General features: G+C 38.9%; 4 long non-coding RNA genes across 4 annotated transcripts; all 4 read right to left on the reverse strand.

Moving 5' to 3' along the window:
* Positions 1–1,944: 1,944 nt before the first annotated feature.
* Positions 1,945–3,392, reverse strand: LOC118478972. The gene is made up of 3 exons (XR_004859411.1): positions 2,949–3,392; positions 2,537–2,605; positions 1,945–2,173 (listed from the first exon to the last, which is right to left on the reverse strand). It is a non-coding gene; the product is annotated as an uncharacterized LOC118478972 (long non-coding RNA).
* Positions 3,393–4,219: 827 nt separating this feature from the next.
* LOC118478973 lies at positions 4,220–11,391 on the reverse strand. The gene is made up of 4 exons (XR_004859412.1): positions 10,891–11,391; positions 8,566–8,751; positions 5,236–5,910; positions 4,220–4,892 (listed from the first exon to the last, which is right to left on the reverse strand). It is a non-coding gene; the product is annotated as an uncharacterized LOC118478973 (long non-coding RNA).
* LOC106013852 lies at positions 7,018–8,152 on the reverse strand. The gene is made up of 3 exons (XR_001185448.2): positions 8,015–8,152; positions 7,603–7,671; positions 7,018–7,239 (listed from the first exon to the last, which is right to left on the reverse strand). It is a non-coding gene; the product is annotated as an uncharacterized LOC106013852 (long non-coding RNA).
* A 2,601-nt stretch (positions 11,392–13,992) lies between the features above and the next one.
* LOC101864278 lies at positions 13,993–14,990 on the reverse strand. The gene is made up of 3 exons (XR_001185449.2): positions 14,946–14,990; positions 14,534–14,602; positions 13,993–14,170 (listed from the first exon to the last, which is right to left on the reverse strand). It is a non-coding gene; the product is annotated as an uncharacterized LOC101864278 (long non-coding RNA).
* Positions 14,991–27,616: the final 12,626 nt, after the last annotated feature.

The raw sequence follows: 27,616 nt of genomic DNA on the forward strand, positions 1-27,616 counted from the left end.
ATCTAATTACAAATTCTGGTGAAGTTCAAGAAACAACAATAGGCTTACTTCCCTGGGCAATTCAAGAAGGAAAAAGAGAAACGTTGTGTTCTTGGAAAAGGCACTTTACATGAATTTTCCTCACTTCACCCAGGTGGGAATGGGTATCCGGCTATAGACAGCGAAAGATCTTGTCAGTTTGTTAGTGTTTGAGCGCTTAATCGGCTGCTTGCACTGTATGCTTCCCGGGAAGCTGAGAATGTTTCGGAGTGTTCTATGGTCTGCTGGGGTAATAATATAGTGTAAAGCGCATAGAGCCTGCTGCTGAGCGAGGATATGCGCTATACAAATGCTATCTATTATTATCATTATTATTATTATTATTAAATAACACAAAGGGAAATGAAACTAAAATTCCTTTGAACTACTTGCTACTCATCACCAGAATAATTGAATATGTCGCAAAGACAACGTAGCCTGTCTACTTAAGCTCGACACGTCACTAGATGTAGTCGGAGAAAACAGAAAAGGAGAAAACTTAAAAACTTCCCCAAGCAGAAATTCTTTACAGCTTGGAGATTAAATAAAAAACGAACCTGTCTGGTCCATTAGAGACGCCTCTCTTTGGGTACTCCAGTGCCGGGCCTTTGCCAGGATGGTGGTGGGAGGGAAGGAGTGCTGAACATCCTCGCTCGGAAGAAGAATTCATACATAGGCATCACGTTACTGGTCTTAGCTGCTGTTTCTAAAATGGCTAAGCCCTGGCCTATGAAGATTCAATCAATCTTCATCTTTTTTAGGGTTCTGTAGGCAGCAGCTTGCTATTCTTTATTCTTAGGTGCTGTATCTGCCGTATATAAATACCCTATTCTATTTCATCATTGACTGCAGCATGCTAAGCTTCGTAATAAGAATATCTCTCCCTTCAGAAACTTTCCTCCTAGGCCAGATTATTGGCAGCAGCTTTCTAATATTAGGTGCTTTTTCTGCCAGTAAAAACTACTTCCTGTTCTTTTCATTGTAGCATGGCTCTTTAAAACATTGCTGGCCACCTTTGAATTTCAAATGGATGGGATAAGCAATCAATCAAGTAATTATTTCTTCATTTGAAGAGAATCCTACCATTCTTTTGCAACATCTTAAATACCTAAAATAAGAGTGGAGAATATCTGAATACAATTACAGTAAAGTGTGCAACATCTTAAATACCTAAAATAAGAGTGGCGAATATTTAAATACAATTTCAGTAAAGTGTAAAAGCATGCATGGCCCTACTTACATGGGCAGTTCGAACAGCAAAAGGAAAAAAAGTTGAACAACACAAAGGGAAATGAAACCAACAATCGTTGGAATTACATATGGTGCATTGTCATCGACAGATTCAATTCAGAATTTGCAAGGATAATTGCATGTGCGTTTTTTCATATAAATTAAGTCAGAAGCCAAGGTTCGTCTACTGTGGTTTTATAGGCAGCAGCTTGCTGAATTTAGGTGCTGATCCTGCCACATGGTTTTACCAGAATGCTTATAAATGTATAAAACATCACTAGTTATTGGCAGCAGCTTGCTAATCTTAGGTGCTGTCTCTGCCACGAGTTTTTACCAGAATGCTTATAAATGTATAAAACATCACTAGTTATTGGCAGCAGCTTGCTAATCTTAGGTGCTGTCTCTGCCACGAGTTTTTACCAGAATGCTTATAAATATATCAAACATCACTAGTTATTGGCAGCAGCTTGCTAATCTTAGGTGCTGTCTCTGCCACGAGTTTTTACCAGAATGCTTATAAATATATCAAACATCACTAGTTATTGGCAGCAGCTTGCTAATCTTAGGTGCTGTCTCTGCCACGAGGTTTTACCAGAATGCTTATAAATATATCAAACATCACTAGTTATTGGCAGCAGCTTGCTAATCTTAGGTGCTGATCCTGCCACATGGTTTTACCAGAATGCTTATAAATGTTTTTAAAAAGCCCACTAGTTATTGGCAGCAGCTTGCTAATCTTAGGTGCTGTCTCTGCCATTTAGCCTACTACTTGGTCTTCTGACTCTCATTATATCTTTCCAATAACCTCAGTCACTTTCAAAGATAAAGAAAACAAACAAGATTGCAAATTTCTCACCTTTTCTCTCCGATGGTCCTACAGGACTCCATTCTCTTCCACAGCAAATCTCTTGACACAAGATGTATTCTGAGAAAACAAAAACAAGAAAACTAAAGAACTTCCCTGAACAGAACGTCTTCACAGCTTGATTTTTATGCTTTCCCCGCCATTCGCTCAATTTTGATTTCAATCAAAAGCTAGCTTTCCAATGGGAGCACAATGCTTGTTGAAAACTATAAGATCATAGGGTGGGTAGGATGAGCTCAAGAAAACCGATCCCATCGTAAGAACGACAGGCTAAAGAAAATGGAATGGGGAAAGATTTCTGAATGTTCGTGTCCTTTATTGCTTGCACAAAAGCATAGTTTCCCCAAGTTTTCATGTTCCTTTCCTTTTCAATCAGTATGCTTGGGAAGCAAAGAAGACAAGTAACCTAGCAGCAATTCTCACCTTTTCTCTTGTATGGTCCTACATGACTCGACGCTCTTCCAGAATACATCTCTTGAAACAGGATGTACTCTAAGAGAAGATAGAAAACCGGAGAGAATTACTGTACCTCCACAAAAACCACGTTTTTACACCTTGGTTTCTATGCTTTAAGTTTCACTCTAGGTGCAGAACTAAAAGCTATGTCTCCATGAAATTCAATGCATGTGGAAAAATACAAGGTCATAATGGAGGTAAGAAATGCTCAAGAATGTGGAATGCTTACGGATGTCAGAATGTGTGTTACTTTTTCATTTACATTAGCAGCGGGATGCATTTCCTGCTTGACCGTCAGTCTTTTGAAACGTTTCTAATTATAACACCGACTTCCCATCCAACCTTTACTTCCCTTTTGGACATTAAATCAAAAACGAACCTGTCTGGTCCATTAGAGACGCCTCTCTTTGGGTACTCCAGTGCCGGTCCTTTGCCAGGATGGTGGTGGGAGGGAAGGAGTGCTGAACATCCTCGCTCGGAAGAAGAATTCATACATAGGCATCACGTTACTGGTCTTAGCTGCTGTTTCTAAAATGGCTAAGCCCTGGCCTATAAAGATTCAATCAATCTTCATCTTTTTTAGGGTTCTGTAGGCAGCAGCTTGCTATTCTTTATTCTTAGGTGCTGTATCTGCCGTATATAAATACCCTATTCTATTTCATCATTGACTGCAGCATGCTAAACTTCGTAATAAGAATATCTCTCCCTTCAGAAACTTTACTCCTAGGCCAGATTATTGGCAGCAGCTTTCTAATATTAGGTGCTTTTTCTGCCAGTAAAAACTACTTCCTGTTCTTTTCATTGTAGCATGGCTCTTTAAAACATTGCTGGCCACCTATGAATTTCAAATGGATGGGATAAGCAATCAGTCAAGTAATTATTTCTTCATTTGAAGAGAATCCTACCATTCTTTTGCAACATCTGAAATACCTAAAATAAGAGTGGAGAATATCTGAATACAATTACAGTAAAGTGTGCAACATCTTAAATACCTAAAATAAGAGTGGCGAATATTTAAATACAATTTCAGTAAAGTGTAAAAGCATGCATGGCCCTACTTACATGGGCAGTTCGAACAGCAAAAGGAAAAAAAGTTGAACAACACAAAGGGAAATGAAACCAACAATCGTTGGAAATACATATGGTGCATTGTCATCGACAGATTCAATTCAGAATTTGCAAGGATAATTGCATGTGCGTTTTTTCATATATATTAAGTCAGAAGCCAAGGTTCGTCTACTGTGGTTTTATAGGCAGCAGCTTGCTGAATTTAGGTGCTGATCCTGCCACATGGTTTTACCAGAATGCTTATAAATGTATAAAACATCACTAGTTATTGGCAGCAGCTTGCTAATCTTAGGTGCTGTCTCTGCCACGAGTTTTTACCAGAATGCTTATAAATATATCAAACATCACTAGTTATTGGCAGCAGCTTGCTAATCTTAGGTGCTGTCTCTGCCACGAGTTTTTACCAGAATGCTTATAAATATATCAAACATCACTAGTTATTGGCAGCAGCTTGCTAATCTTAGGTGCTGTCTCTGCCACGAGGTTTTACCAGAATGCTTATAAATATATCAAACATCACTAGTTATTGGCAGCAGCTTGCTAATCTTAGGTGCTGATCCTGCCACATGGTTTTACCAGAATGCTTATAAATGTTTTAAAAAAGCCCACTAGTTATTGGCAGCAGCTTGCTAATCTTAGGTGCTGTCTCTGCCATTTAGCCTACTACTTGGTCTTCTGACTCTCATTATATCTTTCCAATAACTTCAGTCACTTTCAAAGATAAAGAAAACAAACAAGATTGCAAATTTCTCACCTTTTCTCTCCGATGGTCCTACAGGACTCGATTTTCTTCCACAGCAAATCTCTTGACACAAGATGTATTCTGAGAAAACAAAAACAAGAAAACTAAAGAACTTCCCTGAACAGAACGTCTTCACAGCTTGATTTTTATGCTTTCCCCGCCATTCGCTCAATTTTGATTTCAATCAAAAGCTAGCTTTCCAATGGGAGCACAATGCTTGTTGAAAACTATAAGATCATAGGGTGGGTAGGATGAGCTCAAGAAAACCGATCCCTTCGTAAGAACGACAGGCTAAAGAAAATGGAATGGGGAAAGATTTCTGAATGTTCGTGTCCTTTATTGCTCGCACAAAAGCATAGTTTCCCCAAGTTTTCATGTTCCTTTCCTTTTCAATCAGTATGCTTGGGAAGCAAAGAAGACAAGTAACCTAGCAGCAATTCTCATCTTTTCTCTTGTATGGTCCTACATGACTCGACGCTCTTCCAGAATACATCTCTTGAAACAGGATGTACTCTAAGAGAATATAGAAAACCGGAGAGAATTACTGTACCTCCACAAAAAACACGTTTTTACACCTTGGTTTCTATGCTTTAAGTTTCACTCTAGGTGCAGAACTAAAAGCTATGTCTCCATGAATTTCAATGCATGTGGAAAAATACAAGGTCATAATGGAGGTAAGAAATGCTCAAGAATGTGGAATGCTTACGGATGTCAGAATGTGTGTTACTTTTTCATTTACATTAGCAGCGGGATGCATTTCCTGCTTGACCGTCAGTCTTTTGAAACGTTTCTAATTATAACACCGACTTCCCATCCAACCTTTACTTCCCTTTTGGACATTAAATCAAAAACGAACCTGTCTGGTCCATTAGAGACGCCTCTCTTTGGGTACTCCAGTGCCGGTCCTTTGCCAGGATGGTGGTGGGAGGGAAGGAGTGCTGAACATCCTCGCTCGGAAGAAGAATTCATACATAGGCATCACGTTACTGGTCTTAGCTGCTGTTTCTAAAATGGCTAAGCCCTGGCCTATAAAGATTCAATCAATCTTCATCTTTTTTAGGGTTCTGTAGGCAGCAGCTTGCTATTCTTTATTCTTAGGTGCTGTATCTGCCGTATATAAATACCCTATTCTATTTCATCATTGACTGCAGCATGCTAAGCTTCGTAATAAGAATATCTCTCCCTTCAGAAACTTTCCTCCTAGGCCAGATTATTGGCAGCAGCTTTCTAATATTAGGTGCTTTTTCTGCCAGTAAAAACTACTTCCTGTTCTTTTCATTGTAGCATGGCTCTTTAAAACATTGCTGGCCACTTTTGAATTTCAAATGGATGGGATAAGCAATCAATCAAGTAATTATTTCTTCATTTGAAGAGAATCCTACCATTCTTTTGCAACATCTTAAATACCTAAAATAAGAGTGGAGAATATCTGAATACAATTACAGTAAAGTGTGCAACATCTTAAATACCTAAAATAAGAGTGGAGAATATCTGAATACAATTACAGTAAAGTGTGCAACATCTTAAATACCTAAAATAAGAGTGGCGAATATTTAAATACAATTACAGTAAAGTGTAAAAGCATGCATGGCACTACTTACATGGGCATCTCGAACAGCAAAAGGAAAAAAAGTTGAACAACACAAAGGGAAATGAAACCAACAATCGTTGGAATTACATATGGTGCATAGTCATCGACAGATTCAATTCAGAATTTGCAAGGATAATTGCATGTGCGTTTTTTCATATATATTAAGTCAGAAGCCAAGGTTCGTCTACTGTGGTTTTATAGGCAGCAGCTTGCTGAATTTAGGTGCTGATCCTGCCACATGGTTTTACCAGAATGCTTATAAATGTATAAAACATCACTAGTTATTGGCAGCAGCTTGCTAATCTTAGGTGCTGTCTCTGCCACGAGTTTTTACCAGAATGCTTATAAATATATCAAACATCACTAGTTATTGGCAGCAGCTTGCTAATCTTAGGTGCTGTCTCTGCCACGAGTTTTTACCAGAATGCTTATAAATATATCAAACATCACTAGTTATTGGCAGCAGCTTGCTAATCTTAGGTGCTGTCTCTGCCACGAGGTTTTACCAGAATGCTTATAAATGTATAAAACATCACTAGTTATTGGCAGCAGCTTGCTAATCTTAGGTGCTGTCTCTGCCACGAGTTTTTACCAGAATGCTTATAAATATATCAAACATCACTAGTTATTGGCAGCAGCTTGCTAATCTTAGGTGCTGATCCTGCCACATGGTTTTACCAGAATGCTTATAAATATATCAAACATCACTAGTTATTGGCAGCAGCTTGCTAATCTTAGGTGCTGTCTCTGCCACGAGGTTTTACCAGAATGCTTATAAATATATCAAACATCACTAGTTATTGGCAGCAGCTTGCTAATCTTAGGTGCTGATCCTGCCACATGGTTTTACCAGAATGCTTATAAATGTTTTTAAAAAGCCCACTAGTTATTGGCAGCAGCTTGCTAATCTTAGGTGCTGTCTCTGCCACGAGTTTTTACCAGAATGCTTATAAATATATCAAACATCACTAGTTATTGGCAGCAGCTTGCTAATCTTAGGTGCTGTCTCTGCCACGAGTTTTTACCAGAATGCTTATAAATATATCAAACATCACTAGTTATTGGCAGCAGCTTGCTAATCTTAGGTGCTGTCTCTGCCATTTAGCCTACTACTTGGTCTTCTGACTCTCATTATATCTTTCCAATAACTTCAGTCACTTTCAAAGATAAAGAAAACAAACAAGATTGCAAATTTCTCACCTTTTCTCTCCGATGGTCCTACAGGACTCGATTTTCTTCCACAGCAAATCTCTTGACACAAGATGTATTCTGAGAAAACAAAAACAAGAAAACTAAAGAACTTCCCTGAACAGAACGTCTTCACAGCTTGATTTTTATGCTTTCCCCGCCATTCGCTCAATTTTGATTTCAATCAAAAGCTAGCTTTCCAATGGGAGCACAATGCTTGTTGAAAACTATAAGGTCATAGGGTGGGTAGGATGAGCTCAAGAAAACCGATCCCTTCGTAAGAACGACAGGCTAAAGAAAATGGAATGGGGAAAGATTTCTGAATGTTCGTGTCCTTTATTGCTCGCACAAAAGCATAGTTTCCTCAAGTTTTCATGTTCCTTTCCATTTCAATCAGTATGCTTGGGAAGCAAAGAAGACAAGTAACCTAGCAGCAATTCTCACCTTTTCTCTTGTATGGTCCTACATGACTCGACGCTCTTCCAGAATACATCTCTTGAAACAGGATGTACTCTAAGAGAAGATAGAAAACCAGAGAGAATTACTGTACCTCCACAAAAACCACGTTTTTACAACTTGGTTTCTATGCTTTAAGTTTCACTCTAGGTGCAGAACTAAAAGCTATGTCTCCATGAATTTCAATGCATGTGGAAAAATACAAGGTCATAATGGAGGTAAGAAATGCTCAAGAATGTGGAATGCTTACGGATGTCAGAATGTGTGTTACTTTTTCATTTACATTAGCAGCGGGATGCATTTCCTGCTTGACCGTCAGTCTTTTGAAACGTTTCTAATTATAACACCGACTTCCCATTCAACCTTTACTTCCCTTTTGGACATTAAATCAAAAACGAACCTGTCTGGTCCATTAGAGACGCCTCTCTTTGGGTACTCCAGTGCCGGTCCTTTGCCAGGATGGTGGTGGGAGGGAAGGAGTGCTGAACATCCTCGCTCGGAAGAAGAATTCATACATAGGCATCACGTTACTGGTCTTAGCTGCTATTTCTAAAATGGCTAAGCCCTGGCCTATAAAGATTCAATCAATCTTCATCTTTTTTAGGGTTCTGTAGGCAGCAGCTTGCTATTCTTTATTCTTAGGTGCTGTATCTGCCGTATATAAATACCCTATTCTATTTCATCATTGACTGCAGCATGCTAAGCTTCGTAATAAGAATACCTCTCCCTTCAGAAACTTTCCTCCTAGGCCAGATTATTGGCAGCAGCTTTCTAATATTAGGTGCTTTTTCTGCCAGTAAAAACTACTTCCTGTTCTTTTCATTGTAGCATGGCTCTTTAAAACATTGCTGGCCACCTTTGAATTTCAAATGGATGGGATAAGCAATCAATCAAGTAATTATTTCTTCATTTGAAGAGAATCCTACCATTCTTTTGCAACATCTTAAATACCTAAAATAAGAGTGGAGAATATCTGAATACAATTACAGTAAAGTGTGCAACATCTTAAATACCTAAAATAAGAGTGGAGAATATCTGAATACAATTACAGTAAAGTGTGCAACATCTTAAATACCTAAAATAAGAGTGGAGAATATCTGAATACAATTACAGTAAAGTGTGCAACATCTTAAATACCTAAAATAAGAGTGGCGAATATTTAAATACAATTTCAGTAAAGTGTAAAAGCATGCATGGCCCTACTTACATGGGCAGTTCGAACAGCAAAAGGAAAAAAAGTTGAACAACACAAAGGGAAATGAAACCAACAATCGTTGGAATTACATATGGTGCATTGTCATCGACAGATTCAATTCAGAATTTGCAAGGATAATTGCATGTGCGTTTTTTCATATATATTAAGTCAGAAGCCAAGGTTCGTCTACTGTGGTTTTATAGGCAGCAGCTTGCTGAATTTAGGTGCTGATCCTGCCACATGGTTTTACCAGAATGCTTATAAATGTATCAAACATCACTAGTTATTGGCAGCAGCTTGCTAATCTTAGGTGCTGTCTCTGCCACGAGTTTTTACCAGAATGCTTATAAATATATCAAACATCACTAGTTATTGGCAGCAGCTTGCTAATCTTAGGTGCTGTCTCTGCCACGAGGTTTTACCAGAATGCTTATAAATATATCAAACATCACTAGTTATTGGCAGCAGCTTGCTAATCTTAGGTGCTGATCCTGCCACATGGTTTTACCAGAATGCTTATAAATGTAAAAAAAAGCCCACTAGTTATTGGCAGCAGCTTGCTAATCTTAGGTGCTGTCTCTGCCATTTAGCCTACTACTTGGTCTTCTGACTCTCATTATATCTTTCCAATAACTTCAGTCACTTTCAAAGATAAAGAAAACAAACAAGATTGCAAATTTCTCACCTTTTCTCTCCGATGGTCCTACAGGACTCGATTTTCTTCCACAGCAAATCTCTTGACACAAGATTTATTCTGAGAAAACAGAAAACAAGAAAACTAAAGAACTTCCCTGAACAGAACGTCTTCACAGCTCGATTTTTATGCTTTCCCCGCCATTCGCTCAATTTTGATTTCAATCAAAAGCTAGCTTTCCAATGGGAGCACAATGCTTGTTGAAAACTATAAGGTCATAGGGTGGGTAGGATGAGCTCAAGAAAATCGATCCCTTCGTAAAAACGACAGGCTAAAGAAAATGGAATGGGGAAAGATTTCTGAATGTTCGTGTCCTTTATTGCTCGCACAAAAGCATAGTTTCCACAAGTTTTCATGTTCCTTTCCTGTTCAATTAGTATGCTTGGGAAGCAAAGAAGACAAGTAACCTAGCAGCAATTCTCACCTTTTCTCTTGTATGGTCCTACATGACTCGACGCTCTTCCAGAATACATCTCTTGAAACAGGATGTACTCTAAGAGAAGATAGAAAACCGGAGAGAATTACTGTACCTCCACAAAAACCACGTTTTTACACCTTGGTTTCTATGCTTTAAGTTTCACTCTAGGTGCAGAACTAAAAGCTATGTCTCCATGAATTTCAATGCATGTGGAAAAATACAAGGTCATAATGGAGGTAAGAAATGCTCAAGAATGTGGAATGCTTACGGATGTCAGAATGTGTGTTACTTTTTCATTTACATTAGCAGCGGGATGCATTTCCTGCTTGACCGTCAGTCTTTTGAAACGTTTCTAATTATAACACCGACTTCCCATCCAACCTTTACTTCCCTTTTGGACATTAAATCAAAAACGAACCTGTCTGGTCCATTAGAGACGCCTCTCTTTGGGTACTCCAGTGCCGGGCCTTTGCCAGGATGGTGGTGGGAGGGAAGGAGTGCTGAACATCCTCGCTCGGAAGAAGAATTCATACATAGGCATCACGTTACTGGTCTTAGCTGCTGTTTCTAAAATGGCTAAGCCCTGGCCTATAAAGATTCAATCAATCTTCATCTTTTTTAGGGTTCTGTAGGCAGCAGCTTGCTATTCTTTATTCTTAGGTGCTGTATCTGCCGTATATAAATACCCTATTCTATTTCATCATTGACTGCAGCATGCTAAGCTTCGTAATAAGAATATCTCTCCCTTCAGAAACTTTCCTCCTAGGCCAGATTATTGGCAGCAGCTTTCTAATATTAGGTGCTTTTTCTGCCAGTAAAAACTACTTCCTGTTCTTTTCATTGTAGCATGGCTCTTTAAAACATTGCTGGCCACCTATGAATTTCAAATGGATGGGATAAGCAATCAATCAAGTAATTATTTCTTCATTTGAAGAGAATCCTACCATTCTTTTGCAACATCTTAAATACCTAAAATAAGAGTGGAGAATATCTGAATACAATTACAGTAAAGTGTGCAACATCTTAAATACCTAAAATAAGAGTGGAGAATATCTGAATACAATTACAGTAAAGTGTGCAACATCTTAAATACCTAAAATAAGAGTGGCGAATATTTAAATACAATTTCAGTAAAGTGTAAAAGCATGCATGGCCCTACTTACATGGGCAGTTCGAACAGCAAAAGGAAAAAAAGTTGAACAACACAAAGGGAAATGAAACCAACAATCGTTGGAATTACATATGGTGCATTGTCATCGACAGATTCAATTCAGAATTTGCAAGGATAATTGCATGTGCGTTTCTTCATATATATTAAGTCAGAAGCCAAGGTTCGTCTACTGTGGTTTTATAGGCAGCAGCTTGCTGATTTTAGGTGCTGATCCTGCCACATGGTTTTACCAGAATGCTTATAAATGTATAAAACATCACTAGTTATTGGCAGCAGCTTGCTAATCTTAGGTGCTGTCTCTGCCACGAGTTTTTACCAGAATGCTTATAAATATATCAAACATCACTAGTTATTGGCAGCAGCTTGCTAATCTTAGGTGCTGTCTCTGCCACGAGTTTTTACCAGAATGCTTATAAATATATCAAACATCACTAGTTATTGGCAGCAGCTTGCTAATCTTAGGTGCTGTCTCTGCCACGAGTTTTTACCAGAATGCTTATAAATATATCAAACATCACTAGTTATTGGCAGCAGCTTGCTAATCTTAGGTGCTGATCCTGCCACATGGTTTTACCAGAATGCTTATAAATGTATAAAACATCACTAGTTATTGGCAGCAGCTTGCTAATCTTAGGTGCTGTCTCTGCCACGAGTTTTTACCAGAATGCTTATAAATATATCAAACATCACTAGTTATTGGCAGCAGCTTGCTAATCTTAGGTGCTGATCCTGCCACATGGTTTTACCAGAATGCTTATAAATGTATAAAACATCACTAGTTATTGGCAGCAGCTTGCTAATCTTAGGTGCTGTCTCTGCCATTTAGCCTACTACTTGGTCTTCTGACTCTCATTATATCTTTCCAATAACTTCAGTCAATTTCAAAGATAAAGAAAACAAACAAGATTGCAAATTTCTCACCTTTTCTCTCCGATGGTCCTACAGGACTCGATTTTCTTCCACAGCAAATCTCTTGACACAAGATGTATTCTGAGAAAACAGAAAACAAGAAAACTAAAGAACTTCCCTGAACAGAACGTCATCACAGCTTGATTTTTATGCTTTCCCCGCCATTCGCTCAATTTTGATTTCAATCAAAAGCTAGCTTTCCAATGGGAGCACAATGCTTGTTGAAAACTATAAGGTCATAGGGTGGGTAGGATGAGTTCAAGAAAACCGATCCCTTCGTAAGAACGACAGGCTAAAGAAAATGGAATGGGGAAAAATTTCTGAATGTTCGTGTCCTTTATTGCTCGCACAAAAGCATAGTTTCCTCAAGTTTTCATGTTCCTTTCCTTTTCAATCAGTATGCTTGGGAAGCAAAGAAGACAAGTAACCTAGCAGCAATTCTCACCTTTTCTCTTGTATGGTCCTACATGACTCGACGCTCTTCCAGAATACATCTCTTGAAACAGGATGTACTCTAAGAGAAGATAGAAAACCGGAGAGAATTACTGTACCTCCACAAAAACCACGTTTTTACACCTTGGTTTCTATGCTTTAAGTTTCACTCTAGGTGCAGAACTAAAAGCTATGTCTCCATGAATTTCAATGCATGTGGAAAAATACAAGGTCATAATGGAGGTAAGAAATGCTCAAGAATGTGGAATGCTTACAGATGTCAGAATGTGTGTTACTTTTTCATTTACATTAGCAGCGGGATGCATTTCCTGCTTTACCGTCAGTCTTTTGAAACGTTTCTAATTATAACACCGACTTCCCATACAACCTTTACTTCCCTTTTGGACATTAAATCAAAAACGAACCTGTCTGGTCCATTAGAGACGCCTCTCTTTGGGTACTCCAGTGCGGGCCTTTGCCAGGATGGTGGTGGGAGGGAAGGAGTGCTGAACATCCTCGCTCGGAAGAAGAATTCATACATAGGCATCACGTTACTGGTCTTAGCTGCTGTTTCTAAAATGGCTAAGCCCTGGCCTATGAAGATTCAATCAATCTTCATCTTTTTTAGGGTTCTGTAGGCAGCAGCTTGCTATTCTTTATCCTTAGGTGCTGTATCTGCCGTATATAAATACCCTATTCTATTTCATCATTGACTGCAGCATGCTAAGCTTCGTAATAAGAATATCTCTCCCTTCAGAAACTTTCCTCCTAGGCCAGATTATTGGCAGCAGCTTTCTAATATTAGGTGCTTTTTCTGCCAGTAAAAACTACTTCCTGTTCTTTTCATTGTAGCATGGCTCTTTAAAACATTGCTGGCCACCTTTGAATTTCAAATGGATGGGATAAGCAATCAGTCAAGTAATTATTTCTTCATTTGAAGAGAATCCTACCATTCTTTTGCAACATCTTAAATACCTACAATAAGAGTGGAGAATATCTGAATACAATTACAGTAAAGTGTGCAACATCTTAAATACCTAAAATAAGAGTGGAGAATATCTGAATACAATTACAGTAAAGTGTGCAACATCTTAAATACCTAAAATAAGAGTGGCGAATATTTAAATACAATTTCAGTAAAGTGTAAAAGCATGCATGGCCCTACTTACATGGGCAGTTCGAACAGCAAAAGGAAAAAAAGTTGAACAACACAAAGGGAAATGAAACCAACAATCGTTGGAATTACATATGGTGCATTGTCATCGACAGATTCAATTCAGAATTTGCAAGGATAATTGCATGTGCGTTTTTTCATATATATTAAGTCAGAAGCCAAGGTTCGTCTACTGTGGTTTTATAGGCAGCAGCTTGCTGAATTTAGGTGCTGATCCTGCCACATGGTTTTACCAGAATGCTTATAAATGTATAAAACATCACTAGTTATTGGCAGCAGCTTGCTAGTCTTAGGTGCTGTCTCTGCCACGAGTTTTTACCAGAATGCTTATAAATATATCAAACATCACTAGTTATTGGCAGCAGCTTGCTAATCTTATGTGCTGTCTCTGCCATTTAGCCTACTACTTGGTCTTCTGACTCTCATTATATCTTTCCAATAACTTCAGTCAATTTCAAAGATAAAGAAAACAAACAAGATTGCAAATTTCTCACCTTTTCTCTCCGATGGTCCTACAGGACTCGATTTTCTTCCACAGCAAATCTCTTGACACAAGATGTATTCTGAGAAAACAAAAACAAGAAAACTAAAGAACTTCCCTGAACAGAACGTCTTCACAGCTTGATTTTTATGCTTTCCCCGCCATTCGCTCAATTTTGATTTCAATCAAAAGCTAGCTTTCCAATGGGAGCACAATGCTTGTTGAAAACTATAAGATCATAGGGTGGGTAGGATGAGCTCAAGAAAACCGATCCCTTCGTAAGAACGACAGGCTAAAGAAAATGGAATGGGGAAAGATTTCTGAATGTTCGTGTCCTTTATTGCTCGCACAAAAGCATAGTTTCCCCAAGTTTTCATGTTCCTTTCCTTTTCAATCAGTATGCTTGGGAAGCAAAGAAGACAAGTAACCTAGCAGCAATTCTCACCTTTTCTCTTGTATGGTCCTACATGACTCGACGCTCTTCCAGAATACATCTCTTGAAACAGGATGTACTCTAAGAGAAGATAGAAAACCGGAGAGAATTACTATACCTCCACAAAAACCACGTTTTTACACCTTGGTTTCTATGCTTTAAGTTTCACTCTAGGTGCAGAACTAAAAGCTATGTCTCCATGAATTTCAATGCATGTGGAAAAATACAAGGTCATAATGGAGGTAAGAAATGCTCAAGAATGTGGAATGCTTACGGATGTCAGAATGTGTGTTACTTTTTCATTTACATTAGCAGCGGGATGCATTTCCTGCTTGACCGTCAGTCTTTTGAAACGTTTCTAATTCTAACACCGACTTCCCATCCAACCTTTACTTCCCTTTTGGACATTAAATCAAAAACGAACCTGTCTGGTCCATTAGAGACGCCTCTCTTTGGGTACTCCAGTGCCCGGGCCTTTGCCAGGATGGTGGTGGGAGGGAAGGAGTGCTGAACATCCTCGCTCGGAAGAAGAATTCATACATAGGCATCACGTTACTGGTCTTAGCTGCTGTTTCTAAAATGGCTAAGCCCTGGCCTATAAAGATTCAATCAATCTTCATCTTTTTTTAGGGTTCTGTAGGCAGCAGCTTGCTATTCTTTATTCTTAGGTGCTGTATCTGCCGTATATAAATACCCTATTCTATTTCATCATTGACTGCAGCATGCTAAGCTTCGTAATAAGAATATCTCTCTCCCTTCAGAAACTTTCCTCCTAAGCCAGATTATTGGCAGCAGCTTTCTAATATTAGGTGCTTTTTCTGCCAGTAAAAACTACTTCCTGTTCTTTTCATTGTAGCATGGCTCTTTAAAAAATTGCTGGCCACCTTTGAATTTCAAATGGATGGGATAAGCAATCAATCAAGTAATTATTTCTTCATTTGAAGAGAATCCTAACATTCTTTTGCAACATCTTAAATACCTAAAATAAGAGTGGAGAATATCTGAATAAAATTACAGTAAAGTGTGCAACATCCTAAATACCTAAAATAAGAGTGGAGAATATCTGAATACAATTACAGTAAAGTGTGCAACATCTTAAATACCTAAAATAAGAGTGGCGAATATTTAAATACAATTTCAGTAAAGTGTAAAAGCATGCATGGCCCTACTTACATGGGCAGTTCGAACAGCAAAAGGAAAAAAAGTTGAACAACACAAAGGGAAATGAAACCAACAATCGTTGGAATTACATATGGTGCATTGTCATCGACAGATTCAATTCAGAATTTGCAAGGATAATTGCATGTGCGTTTTTTCATATATATTAAGTCAGAAGCCAAGGTTCGTCTACTGTGGTTTTATAGGCAGCAGCTTGCTGAATTTAGGTGCTGATCCTGCCACATGGTTTTACCAGAATGCTTATAAATGTATAAAACATCACTAGTTATTGGCAGCAGCTTGCTAATCTTAGGTGCTGTCTCTGCCACGAGTTTTTACCAGAATGCTTATAAATATATCAAACATCACTAGTTATTGGCAGCAGCTTGCTAATCTTAGGTGCTGTCTCTGCCACGAGGTTTTACCAGAATGCTTATAAATATATCAAACATCACTAGTTATTGGCAGCAGCTTGCTAATCTTAGGTGCTGATCCTGCCACATGGTTTTACCAGAATGCTTATAAATGTATAAAACATCACTAGTTATTGGCAGCAGCTTGCTAATCTTAGGTGCTGTCTCTGCCACGAGGTTTTACCAGAATGCTTATAAATATATCAAACATCACTAGTTATTGGCAGCAGCTTGCTAATCTTAGGTGCTGTCTCTGCCACGAGTTTTTACCAGAATGCTTATAAATATATCAAACATCACTAGTTATTGGCAGCAGCTTGCTAATCTTAGGTGCTGATCCTGCCACATGGTTTTACCAGAATGCTTATAAATGTAAAAAAAAGCCCACTAGTTATTGGCAGCAGCTTGCTAATCTTAGGTGCTGTCTCTGCCACGAGTTTTTACCAGAATGCTTATAAATATATCAAACATCACTAGTTATTGGCAGCAGCTTGCTAATCTTAGGTGCTGATCCTGCCACATGGTTTTACCAGAATGCTTATAAATGTATAAAACATCACTAGTTATTGGCAGCAGCTTGCTAATCTTAGGTGCTGTCTCTGCCATTTAGCCTACTACTTGGTCTTCTGACTCTCATTATATCTTTCCAATAACCTCAGTCACTTTCAAAGATAAAGAAAACAAACAAGATTGCAAATTTCTCACCTTTTCTCTCCGATGGTCCTACAGGACTCGATTTTCTTCCACAGCAAATCTCTTGACACAAGATGTATTCTGAGAAAACAGAAAACAAGAAAACTAAAGAACTTCCCTGAACAGAAAGTCTTCACAGCTTGATTTTTATGCTTTCCCCGCCATTCGCTCAATTTTGATTTCAATCAAAAGCTAGCTTTCCAATGGGAGCACAATGCTTGTTGAAAACTATAAGATCATAGGGTGGGTAGGATGAGCTCAAGAAAACCGATCCCTTCGTAAGAACGACAGGCTAAAGAAAATGGAATGGGGAAAGATTTCTGAATGTTCGTGTCCTTTATTGCTCGCACAAAAGCATAGTTTCCACAAGTTTTCATGTTCCTTTCCTTTTCAATCAGTATGCTTGGGAAGCAAAGAAGACAAGTAACCTAGCAGCAATTCTCACCTTTTCTCTTGTATGGTCCTACATGACTCGACGCTCTTCCAGAATACATCTCTTGAAACAGGATGTACTCTAAGAGAAGATAGAAAACCGGAGAGAATTACTGTACCTCCACAAAAACCACGTTTTTACACCTTGGTTTCTATGCTTTAAGTTTCACTCTAGGTGCAGAACTAAAAGCTATGTCTCCATGAATTTCAATGCATGTGGAAAAATACAAGGTCATAATGGAGGTAAGAAATGCTCAAGAATGTGGAATGCTTACGGATGTCAGAATGTGTGTTACTTTTTCATTTACAATAGCAGCGGGATGCATTTCCTGCTTGACCGTCAGTCTTTTGAAACGTTTCTAATTATAACACCGACTTCCCATACAACCTTTACTTCCCTTTTGGACATTAAATCAAAAACGAACCTGTCTGGTCCATTAGAGACGCCTCTCTTTGGGTACTCCAGTGCCGGGCCTTTGCCAGGATGGTGGTGGGAGGGAAGGAGTGCTGAACATCCTCGCTCGGAAGAAGAATTCATACATAGGCATCACGTTACTGGTCTTAGCTGCTGTTTCTAAAATGGCTAAGCCCTGGCCTAGAAAGATTCAATCAATCTTCATCTTTTTTAGGGTTCTGTAGGCAGCAGCTTGCTATTCTTTATTCTTAGGTGCTGTATCTGCCGTATATAAATACCCTATTCTATTTCATCATTGACTGCAGCATGCTTATCTTCGTAATAAGAATATCTCTCCCTTCAGAAACTTTCCTCCTAGGCCAGATTATTGGCAGCAGCTTTCTAATATTAGGTGCTTTTTCTGCCAGTAAAAACTACTTCCTGTTCTTTTCATTGTAGCATGGCTCTTTAAAAAATTGCTGGCCACCTTTGAATTTCAAATGGATGGGATAAGCAATCAATCCAGTAATTATTTCTTCATTTGAAGAGAATCCTAACATTCTTTTGCAACATCTTAAATACCTACAATAAGAGTGGAGAATATCTGAATACAATTACAGTAAAGTGTGCAACATCTTAAATACCTAAAATAAGAGTGGAGAATATCTGAATACAATTACAGTAAAGTGTGCAACATCTTAAATACCTAAAATAAGAGTGGCGAATATTTAAATACAATTTCAGTAAAGTGTAAAAGCATGCATGGCCCTACTTACATGGGCAGTTCGAACAGCAAAAGGAAAAAAAGTTGAACAACACAAAGGGAAATGAAACCAACAATCGTTGGAATTACATATGGTGCATTGTCATCGACAGATTCAATTCAGAATTTGCAAGGATAATTGCATGTGCGTTTTTTCATATATATTAAGTCAGAAGCCAAGGTTCGTCTACTGTGGTTTTATAGGCAGCAGCTTGCTGAATTTAGGTGCTGATCCTGCCACATGGTTTTACCAGAATGCTTATAAATGTATAAAACATCACTAGTTATTGGCAGCAGCTTGCTAATCTTAGGTGCTGTCTCTGCCACATGGTTTTACCAGAATGCTTATAAATATATCAAACATCACTAGTTATTGGCAGCAGCTTGCTAATCTTAGGTGCTGTCTCTGCCACATGGTTTTACCAGAATGCTTATAAATATATCAAACATCACTAGTTATTGGCAGCAGCTTGCTAATCTTAGGTGCTGTCTCTGCCACGAGTTTTTACCAGAATGCTTATAAATATATCAAACATCACTAGTTATTGGCAGCAGCTTGCTAATCTTAGGTGCTGATCCTGCCACATGGTTTTACCAGAATGCTTATAAATATATCAAACATCACTAGTTATTGGCAGCAGCTTGCTAATCTTAGGTGCTGTCTCTGCCACATGGTTTTACCAGAATGCTTATAAATATATCAAACATCACTAGTTATTGGCAGCAGCTTGCTAATCTTAGGTGCTGTCTCTGCCATTTAGCCTACTACTTGGTCTTCTGACTCTCATTATATCTTTCCAATAACCTCAGTCAATTTCAAAGATAAAGAAAACAAACAAGATTGCAAATTTCTCACCTTTTCTCTCCGCTGGTCCTACAGGACTCCATTCTCTTCCACAGCAAATCTCTTGACACAAGATGTATTCTGAGAAAACAGAAAACAAGAAAACTAAAGAACTTCCCTGAACAGAACGTCTTCACAGCTTGATTTTTATGCTTTCCCCGCCATTCGCTCAATTTTGATTTCAATCAAAAGCTAGCTTTCCAATGGGAGCACAATGCTTGTTGAAAACTATAAGATCATAGGGTGGGTAGGATGAGCTGAAGAAAACCGATCCCATCGTAAGAACGACAGGCTAAAGAACATGGAATGGGGAAAGATTTCTGAATGTTCGTGTCCTTTATTGCTCGCACAAAAGCATAGTTTCCCCAAGTTTTCATGTTCGTTTCCTTTTCAATCAGTATGCTTGGGAAGCAAAGAAGACAAGTAACCTAGCAGCAATTCTCACCTTTTCTCTTGTATGGTCCTACATGACTCGACGCTCTTCCAGAATACATCTCTTGAAACAGGATGTACTCTAAGAGAAGATAGAAAACCGGAGAGAATTACTGTACCTCCACAAAAACCACGTTTTTACACCTTGGTTTCTATGCTTTAAGTTTCACTCTAGGTGCAGAACTAAAAGCTATGTCTCCATGAATTTCAATGCATGTGGAAAAATACAAGGTCATAATGGAGGTAAGAAATGCTCAAGAATGTGGAATGCTTACAGATGTCAGAATGTGTGTTACTTTTTCATTTACATTAGCAGCGGGATGCATTTCCTGCTTGACCGTCAGTCTTTTGAAACGTTTCTAATTCTAACACCGACTTCCCATCCAACCTTTACTTCCCTTTTGGACATTAAATCAAAAACGAACCTGTCTGGTCCATTAGAGACGCCTCTCTTTGGGTACTCCAGTGCCGGGCCTTTGCCAGGATGGTGGTGGGAGGGAAGGAGTGCTGAACATCCTCGCTCGGAAGAAGAATTCATACATAGGCATCACGTTACTGGTCTTAGCTGCTGTTTCTAAAATGGCTAAGCCCTGGCCTATAAAGATTCAATCAATCTTCATCTTTTTTAGGGTTCTGTAGGCAGCAGCTTGCTATTCTTTATTCTTAGGTGCTGTATCTGCCGTATATAAATACCTATTCTATTTCATCATTGACTGCAGCATGCTAAACTTCGTAATAAGAATATCTCTCCCTTCAGAAACTTTACTTCTAGGCCAGATTATTGGCAGCAGCTTTCTAATATTAGGTGCTTTTTCTGCCAGTAAAAACTACTTCCTGTTCTTTTCATTGTAGCATGGCTCTTTAAACAATTGCTGGCCACCTTTGAATTTCAAATGGATGGGATAAGCAATCAGTCAAGTAATTATTTCTTCATTTGAAGAGAATCCTACCATTCTTTTGCAACATCTTAAATACCTAAAATAAGAGTGGAGAATATCTGAATACAATTACAGTAAAGTGTGCAACATCTTAAATACCTAAAATAAGAGTGGAGAATATCTGAATACAATTACAGTAAAGTGTGCAACATCTTAAATACCTAAAATAAGAGTGGAGAATATCTGAATACAATTACAGTAAAGTGTGCAACATCTTAAATACCTAAAATAAGAGTGGCGAATATTTAAATACAATTTCAGTAAAGTGTAAAAGCATGCATGGCCCTACTTACATGGGCAGTTCGAACAGCAAAAGGAAAAAAAGTTGAACAACACAAAGGGAAATGATACCAACAATCGTTGGAATTACATATGGTGCATTGTCATCGACAGATTCAATTCAGAATTTGCAAGGATAATTGCATGTGCGTTTTTTCATATATATTAAGTCAGAAGCCAAGGTTCGTCTACTGTGGTTTTATAGGCAGCAGCTTGCTGAATTTAGGTGCTGATCCTGCCACATGGTTTTACCAGAATGCTTATAAATGTATAAAACATCACTAGTTATTGGCAGCAGCTTGCTAATCTTAGGTGCTGTCTCTGCCACGAGTTTTTACCAGAATACTTATAAATGTATAAAACATCACTAGTTATTGGCAGCAGCTTGCTAATCTTAGGTGCTGTCTCTGCCACGAGAGTTGACCAGAATGCTTATAAATATATCAAACATCACTAGTTATTGGCAGCAGCTTGCTAATCTTAGGTGCTGATCCTGCCACATGGTTTTACCAGAATGCTTATAAATGTAAAAAAAGCCCACTAGTTATTGGCAGCAGCTTGCTAATCTTAGGTGCTGTCTCTGCCACGAGTTTTTACCAGAATACTTATAAATGTATAAAACATCACTAGTTATTGGCAGCAGCTTGCTAATCTTAGGTGCTGTCTCTGCCATTTAGCCTACTACTTGGTCTTCTGACTCTCATTATATCTTTCCAATAACTTCAGTCACTTTCAAAGATAAAGAAAACAAACAAGATTGCAAATTTCTCACCTTTTTCTCCGATGGTCCTACAGGACTCGATTCTCTCCCACAGCAAATCTCTTGACACAAGATGTATTCTGAGAAAACAGAAAACAAGAAAACTAAAGAACTTCCCTGAACAGAACGTCTTCACAGCTTGATTTTTATGCTTTCCCCGCCATTCGCTCAATTTTGATTTCAATCAAAAGCTAGCTTTCCAATGGGAGCACAATGCTTGTTGAAAACTATAAGGTCATAGGGTGGGTAGGATGAGCTCAAGAAAACCGATCCCTTCGTAAGAGCGACAGGCTAAAGAAAATGGAATGGGGAAAGATTTCTGAATGTTCGTGTCCTTTATCTCTCGCACAAAAGCATATTTTCCCCAAGTTTTCATGTTTCTTTCCTTTTCAGTCAGTATGCTTGGGAATCTAAGAAGACAAGTATCCTAGTAATTTTCACCTTACATAGAAGTGGACAACATCTGATTACAATTCAGTAAAGTGTTAAAGAATGCATGGCCTTACTTGCATGGGCAGCTCGAACAGCAAAAGGAGAAATGTTGAACAACACAAAGGATTCTATACCGACCAAAATAACTAACCACCTTTGAAACCAAAATGGATCGGATGACCAGTCACTCACGACAACCATGATGACATCAACACCCACAGCACCAACGACCCACAGCCAACGACACCAACAACACAAACAACCAACGACCCACAACCAACGACCCACGGCACCCACAACCAACGACCCACGGCACCCACAACCAACGGCCCACCACACCCACAACCAACGACCCATGGAACCCACAACCAACGACCCATGGAACCCACAACCAACGACCCACGGCACCCACAACCAACGACCCACGGAACCCACAACCAACGACCCACGACACCCACAACCAACGACCCACGGCACCCACAACCAACGACCCACGGCACTCACAACCAACGACCCACGACACCCACAACCAACGACCCATGGAACCCACAACCAACGACCCACGACACCCACAACCAACGACCCACGGCACCCACAACCAACGACCCACGGCACCCACAACCCAAGGCACCACAACCAACGACCCACGGCACCCATAAACCACGACACGTGATGACGTCGACCTATGACAACCACGACAACCTCGACACGCGAAGACTCCAACTACAACCCACGATGATCTCCACCCACAAAGACGTCAACAAATCTGATCTGTGACGACTTTGACTCAAGACAACCACAACAACGTCGACCATAATGGCAAAGACAGTCTCAGCCAAGACAACCACAACAACGTCGACCATAATGGCAAAGACAATCGCTTCCATGACAACCACAACAACGTCGACCATAATCATATGGCAAAGACAGTCGCATCCATGACAACCACAACAACGTCGACAATAATGGCAAAGACAATCGCTTCCATGACAACCACAACAACGTCGACCATAATCATATGGCAAAGACAATCGCTTCCATGACAACCACAACAACGTCGACCATAATCATATGGCAAAGACAATCGCTTCCATGACAACCACAACAACGTCGACCATAATGGCAAAGACAGTCGCATCCATGACAACCACAACAACGTCGACCACAATGACTATGACAATCTCAACCATGACAACCACAACAACGTCGACCATAATCATATGGCAAAGACAGTCTCAATCATGACCACCACAACAACGTCGACCACAATGGTTATGACAATCTCAACCACAACAACTTCGCCCACGACAACTTTGACCACGTAATGTTCCCTATATTCGATTTCCCATATCCATATACTTCAACATCGAAACAAAAACAAATAACATTGCAGTACTTATCTTTTCACTTGGCTGCTCCAACATGACTCGATTATCTTCCTGAAGACGTCTCTTGAAACAAGATGTACTCTGAGAAAATAGAAAACAGGAGAAAATGACAGTACTGTACCTCTCCGAAAAAGGGAGTCTTTACAGCTTGGTTTTTATGCTTTGACCTCAACTCGCTTAAGTTCAGTTTCGCTTATGGCGCAGAGTAAATAAATAGGTTTTCATGGAGTACAAGGCTTGAGGAAAAAATATATAAGGTCATAAGGTAGGTAGGATATATGTGAGGCAGCGTGGTGGAATCAGGCTCTCGTCGATTTTTGGGAATGTAGAGTTATTGGTATCATCTTAGTTCACTTGATTTTATTTGGATGAAAAAAATATCCATCTATCTTGAATACAAGTCAAGATATTTGCGAATGAAGGAGATGGGGGTCACCTATTTTCAGAGGTAAAATTTGTGAGAAATGGCCGGCAAAGATTAGATTTAGTTATTTCCTTAGCTTAAGAGTCATTGGTAACTGAAAATTTACATTTTAAGTGCCTTTAATCGACGTTTTTCAGAAAAATCCTCCCAGAAATGACTTCTTTAAAGGGCATGAAAGATGTTGAGCCAAAAAAAAAAAAAATTGTATAAAAATTCACAAACCTGCCGAAAAAATCAAGTTTCTTCACTTTGATAATTTTGAAGAGAGCCTGATTCCACCACGCTGCCTCACATACATATGCTAAATAAAATGGAATGTTTACAGATGTAAGAATGTGTGTTTCTTTTCTAGTTACAATAGAAGGGTTGGATTTCCCCCACGACTGACAGTCTTTCTTTTGTTTCCTAATTTGACAATGACAATGACAATCTTTATTCATCTCGCACGAAGAAATTTGTCTTGGTCGTTAACAATGGCAGTAGACGTTACAAAAGTTAGACTTAAAGGTGCACTCACGCAAACGCACAACAAGACAGGACATTAGGCCAAGTAAATACATGTCTCATGGGCTGGGACAACCCGCTCCGTAAAACATTCATTCTCTCTCTCTCTCTGTTTCATTTGTAGCACTGTGTGTTCAGTAACCTCACTTGCCGCCCCCCTGACCAAATAAAAATATGGTGGGGGGTTTCTGGGGGGCATTTTACCACAATTTAATGTTTTGCAGTAGTTAGGTTTGATATCTTAGCTTGCCGCGAATCAAACGTATAGATCTAGACGTAGATCTAGATTTGGATCTAGATCTAGGTCAGGCTCAAATAAGGGGGTTGGGAACTACCGAAAAAGCACCAGTTCGGTAAACATAGATCTTGGCGCTCATATGACCTTATGCAGTTGCGAGTGCCATAAAACCTCTACTAAAACAAATACATAGTCTAGATTTTAGATCTAGGTTCTAGATCTAGAATCTAGACTCTATTATTATGACTGCGCTGAACAAGGGAATGTTAAAGCTAGAACTGGAAGCCAGAAGATCATTTCATCGAGAAGTAGACCAAGGGAAATAGCTCAACATATAATGCCCTCAATCAAGTCATGGCGGAGTCGTTTCCCTTGCCAGAAATCGGCGCTTTTTCGGCAGTTCGCACCCCGCAGTTATTCGCGGGTTTTTGCCCCCGAGAGTAGGGGAGTTTCAGGGGGGGGGGGGTGTAACAATTTGAGGAATTGGATTTAGATTTAGATCTCTAGTTCTAGATTAGATCTATATATCTAGATCTAGATCTAGATCTAGACTAGATTCTAGATCCAGGTTTAAAAGGTCCGCCCTACCCCTCCCCTCTGCCCCCTCCATTCAAGATACAATTTTGCATTGGTATCATCAAAACATTTCACACATTTTTAGAGAATTCCATGGACAGCAAAAAAAAAAGAAGAAATCAAACGAGAAAATCTAGATCTAGATCTAGATATATATATCTAGATCTAGATTCTAGACTTACATTCTAGGCCTGCCTTGTAAACGAAGCTGAAACCCACGGTGCTGCTCTCTAATCAAAGGATGGTGATTTGGAAGCGACAGACACGGTTTCTTTCTAGATTCTAGATCTAGATTAGATGTAGGAACAAGGCAGGGGCAAGCCCAGAGAAGCGTTGAGAAAAGCTGAACAGATTATGGGGAAGCATCAGGATAATATGAGAATTTTGAGAGGATCCGAGCAGAGAATCAGAAATAAAGAGGGGAACCATGACCTCCGATGTCATGTTTGAGATCTGGCTTTTCATCGGAACAATAAAGTTGGGAAAGTTTAGCTTAAAAAGAATGAAAGGAAAAAACTACATATTAACAACGTACCTGAACAGTTCGTGCAGATTAAAATATCATCTTGAGTTCACATGAGGAAAAAGACTACTCGACACAAGGTTCGGGAAACGTCTTGCATTTTGTTTAGATCTATGTTGTGTCCCTCGTGGGTGTCTCTCCCTCTCGTCTGTCGTCTGCTAGCCTAGGCCCCAAAGGTGTTTTGGATTTGCGCGCGGGCCCAATGACATCGTAATGTGCCGGTTTGTCATGCAGAATCGTATTGTGCAAGTGTGCCGTGCAGAACACAGACTTATTATTATTATTATTATTATTATTATTATTATTATTATTATTATTATTATTATTATTATTATTATATTATTATTATTATTATTATTATTATTATTATTATTATTTATTTATTTATTTATTTTTATTTTCTATTTTTATTATTATTATTATTATTATTATTATTGTTGTTTATTTATTATTATTATTATTATTATTACTATTATTATTGTTGTTGTTGTTGTTGTTGTTGTTGTTGTTGTTGTTGTTGTTGTTGTTGTTGTTGTTGTCGTACAATGTAGTTTAATTCACAGTTATAAAATGTGCCCCAATTAAGAAAAAAAAGTAAGTTTAAGTCTTTTTAAAAGAATGAAAAGCACTGTTTACTTCAAAGGAAGCCGAGGATGATTCTGAGAGTTCTATTGTCTACCCTAAACATAGATGTACACGACAGGCTTAAAAAGGGGTAACTCTATTACCTTAAAGCGCACAGAGCTTGCTGTTGGGCGGGAATGTGCGATATTCAAATGTTATTTATTGATTGAGTGTTATTTAAACAAACAGTCATGATTTAGTAAAGTTTGTATGTTTAGCATCTCCTGAACATTTGTGATAATTAGTATTGTTTACTTGTTGTATAAAAGCAAGTACCATGTTCCATCTTGGGATATCGCAGGTTTGCATTGCTTGTTCAGACTTTCGGAAGAACGAGGCTCCTGGGTAAAACTCAAAGTCAAAGCAGTTGAAACTTGTTGAAGACAACAATAATCTCCAAAATTCCTCACCGTCAACAAAACAAACGTCGTATTTCTTTTCATTGCAATAAATCTAGATCTAGCTATAATTAGAATAAAGTAAACTCCTATCTTTTACACTTGGACTGGCTGACCAAAAATAACGAAAATACCACCGTGAATATTATATATATAGACCCGTTAGAGAGTTTTGTTGGGAGTCAAAACGGGTAGTATTATAGCAATCAAGGACCTTACAAACCTATTTGGTAGCAATTCACTCAAGGCTAATTTGTTTGTTTGGTTTTTAGTTGTTTTTTTATTTTTTATTTACCGTAATGGGGCAAACGACTAAATCGTAATTGGTCTTGGTGGTGATTGAAATAGCTGGGCTCGTGGACAAAATCTGGCTAATGTCTCGTGACCTCGCGACCTCGCGCCCTCAAAACCAAAATATAATTTAGGTTAAGCCTAGATCTAGATCTAGATATTCTTTTCCGAAAGCAGCTTTAAAGAAAATTTTAATTCGATTATCACAAAACTGTAAATTGAAATAACAAAATCATTGTCATTACTAGATCTATAAAACTTTTTGAAAACTTTTCTTTTTAAAGTGACTGGAATGGGACCGAGGATATTTTCAAAGAGGTTATAAATCAGTGCTAGAGCTCTCGGCTGTGACGTCACCAAGGTAGAGCAGAAAAGGCGGCCCCAGCCTGCTCAGCGCGCGGTGCCGCCATCTTGGAGAAGATTAGATTACATGTAATTAGAAACAGCAGCACTGTAGTGTCACGCTGCCTGTCCCTCGCAACGTCTATATGTCTTCATATACAATGTAGTATGAACGTTGGGCACACAGTGAGCGCTTAGAGAGAGAGAGAGAGAGAGAGAGAGAGAGAGAGAGAGAGAGAGAGAGAGGGA

This window comes from Aplysia californica, unplaced genomic scaffold, assembly GCF_000002075.1.
Source record: "Aplysia californica isolate F4 #8 unplaced genomic scaffold, AplCal3.0 scaffold01371, whole genome shotgun sequence".
Lineage (NCBI taxonomy): Eukaryota > Metazoa > Mollusca > Gastropoda > Aplysiida > Aplysiidae > Aplysia > Aplysia californica.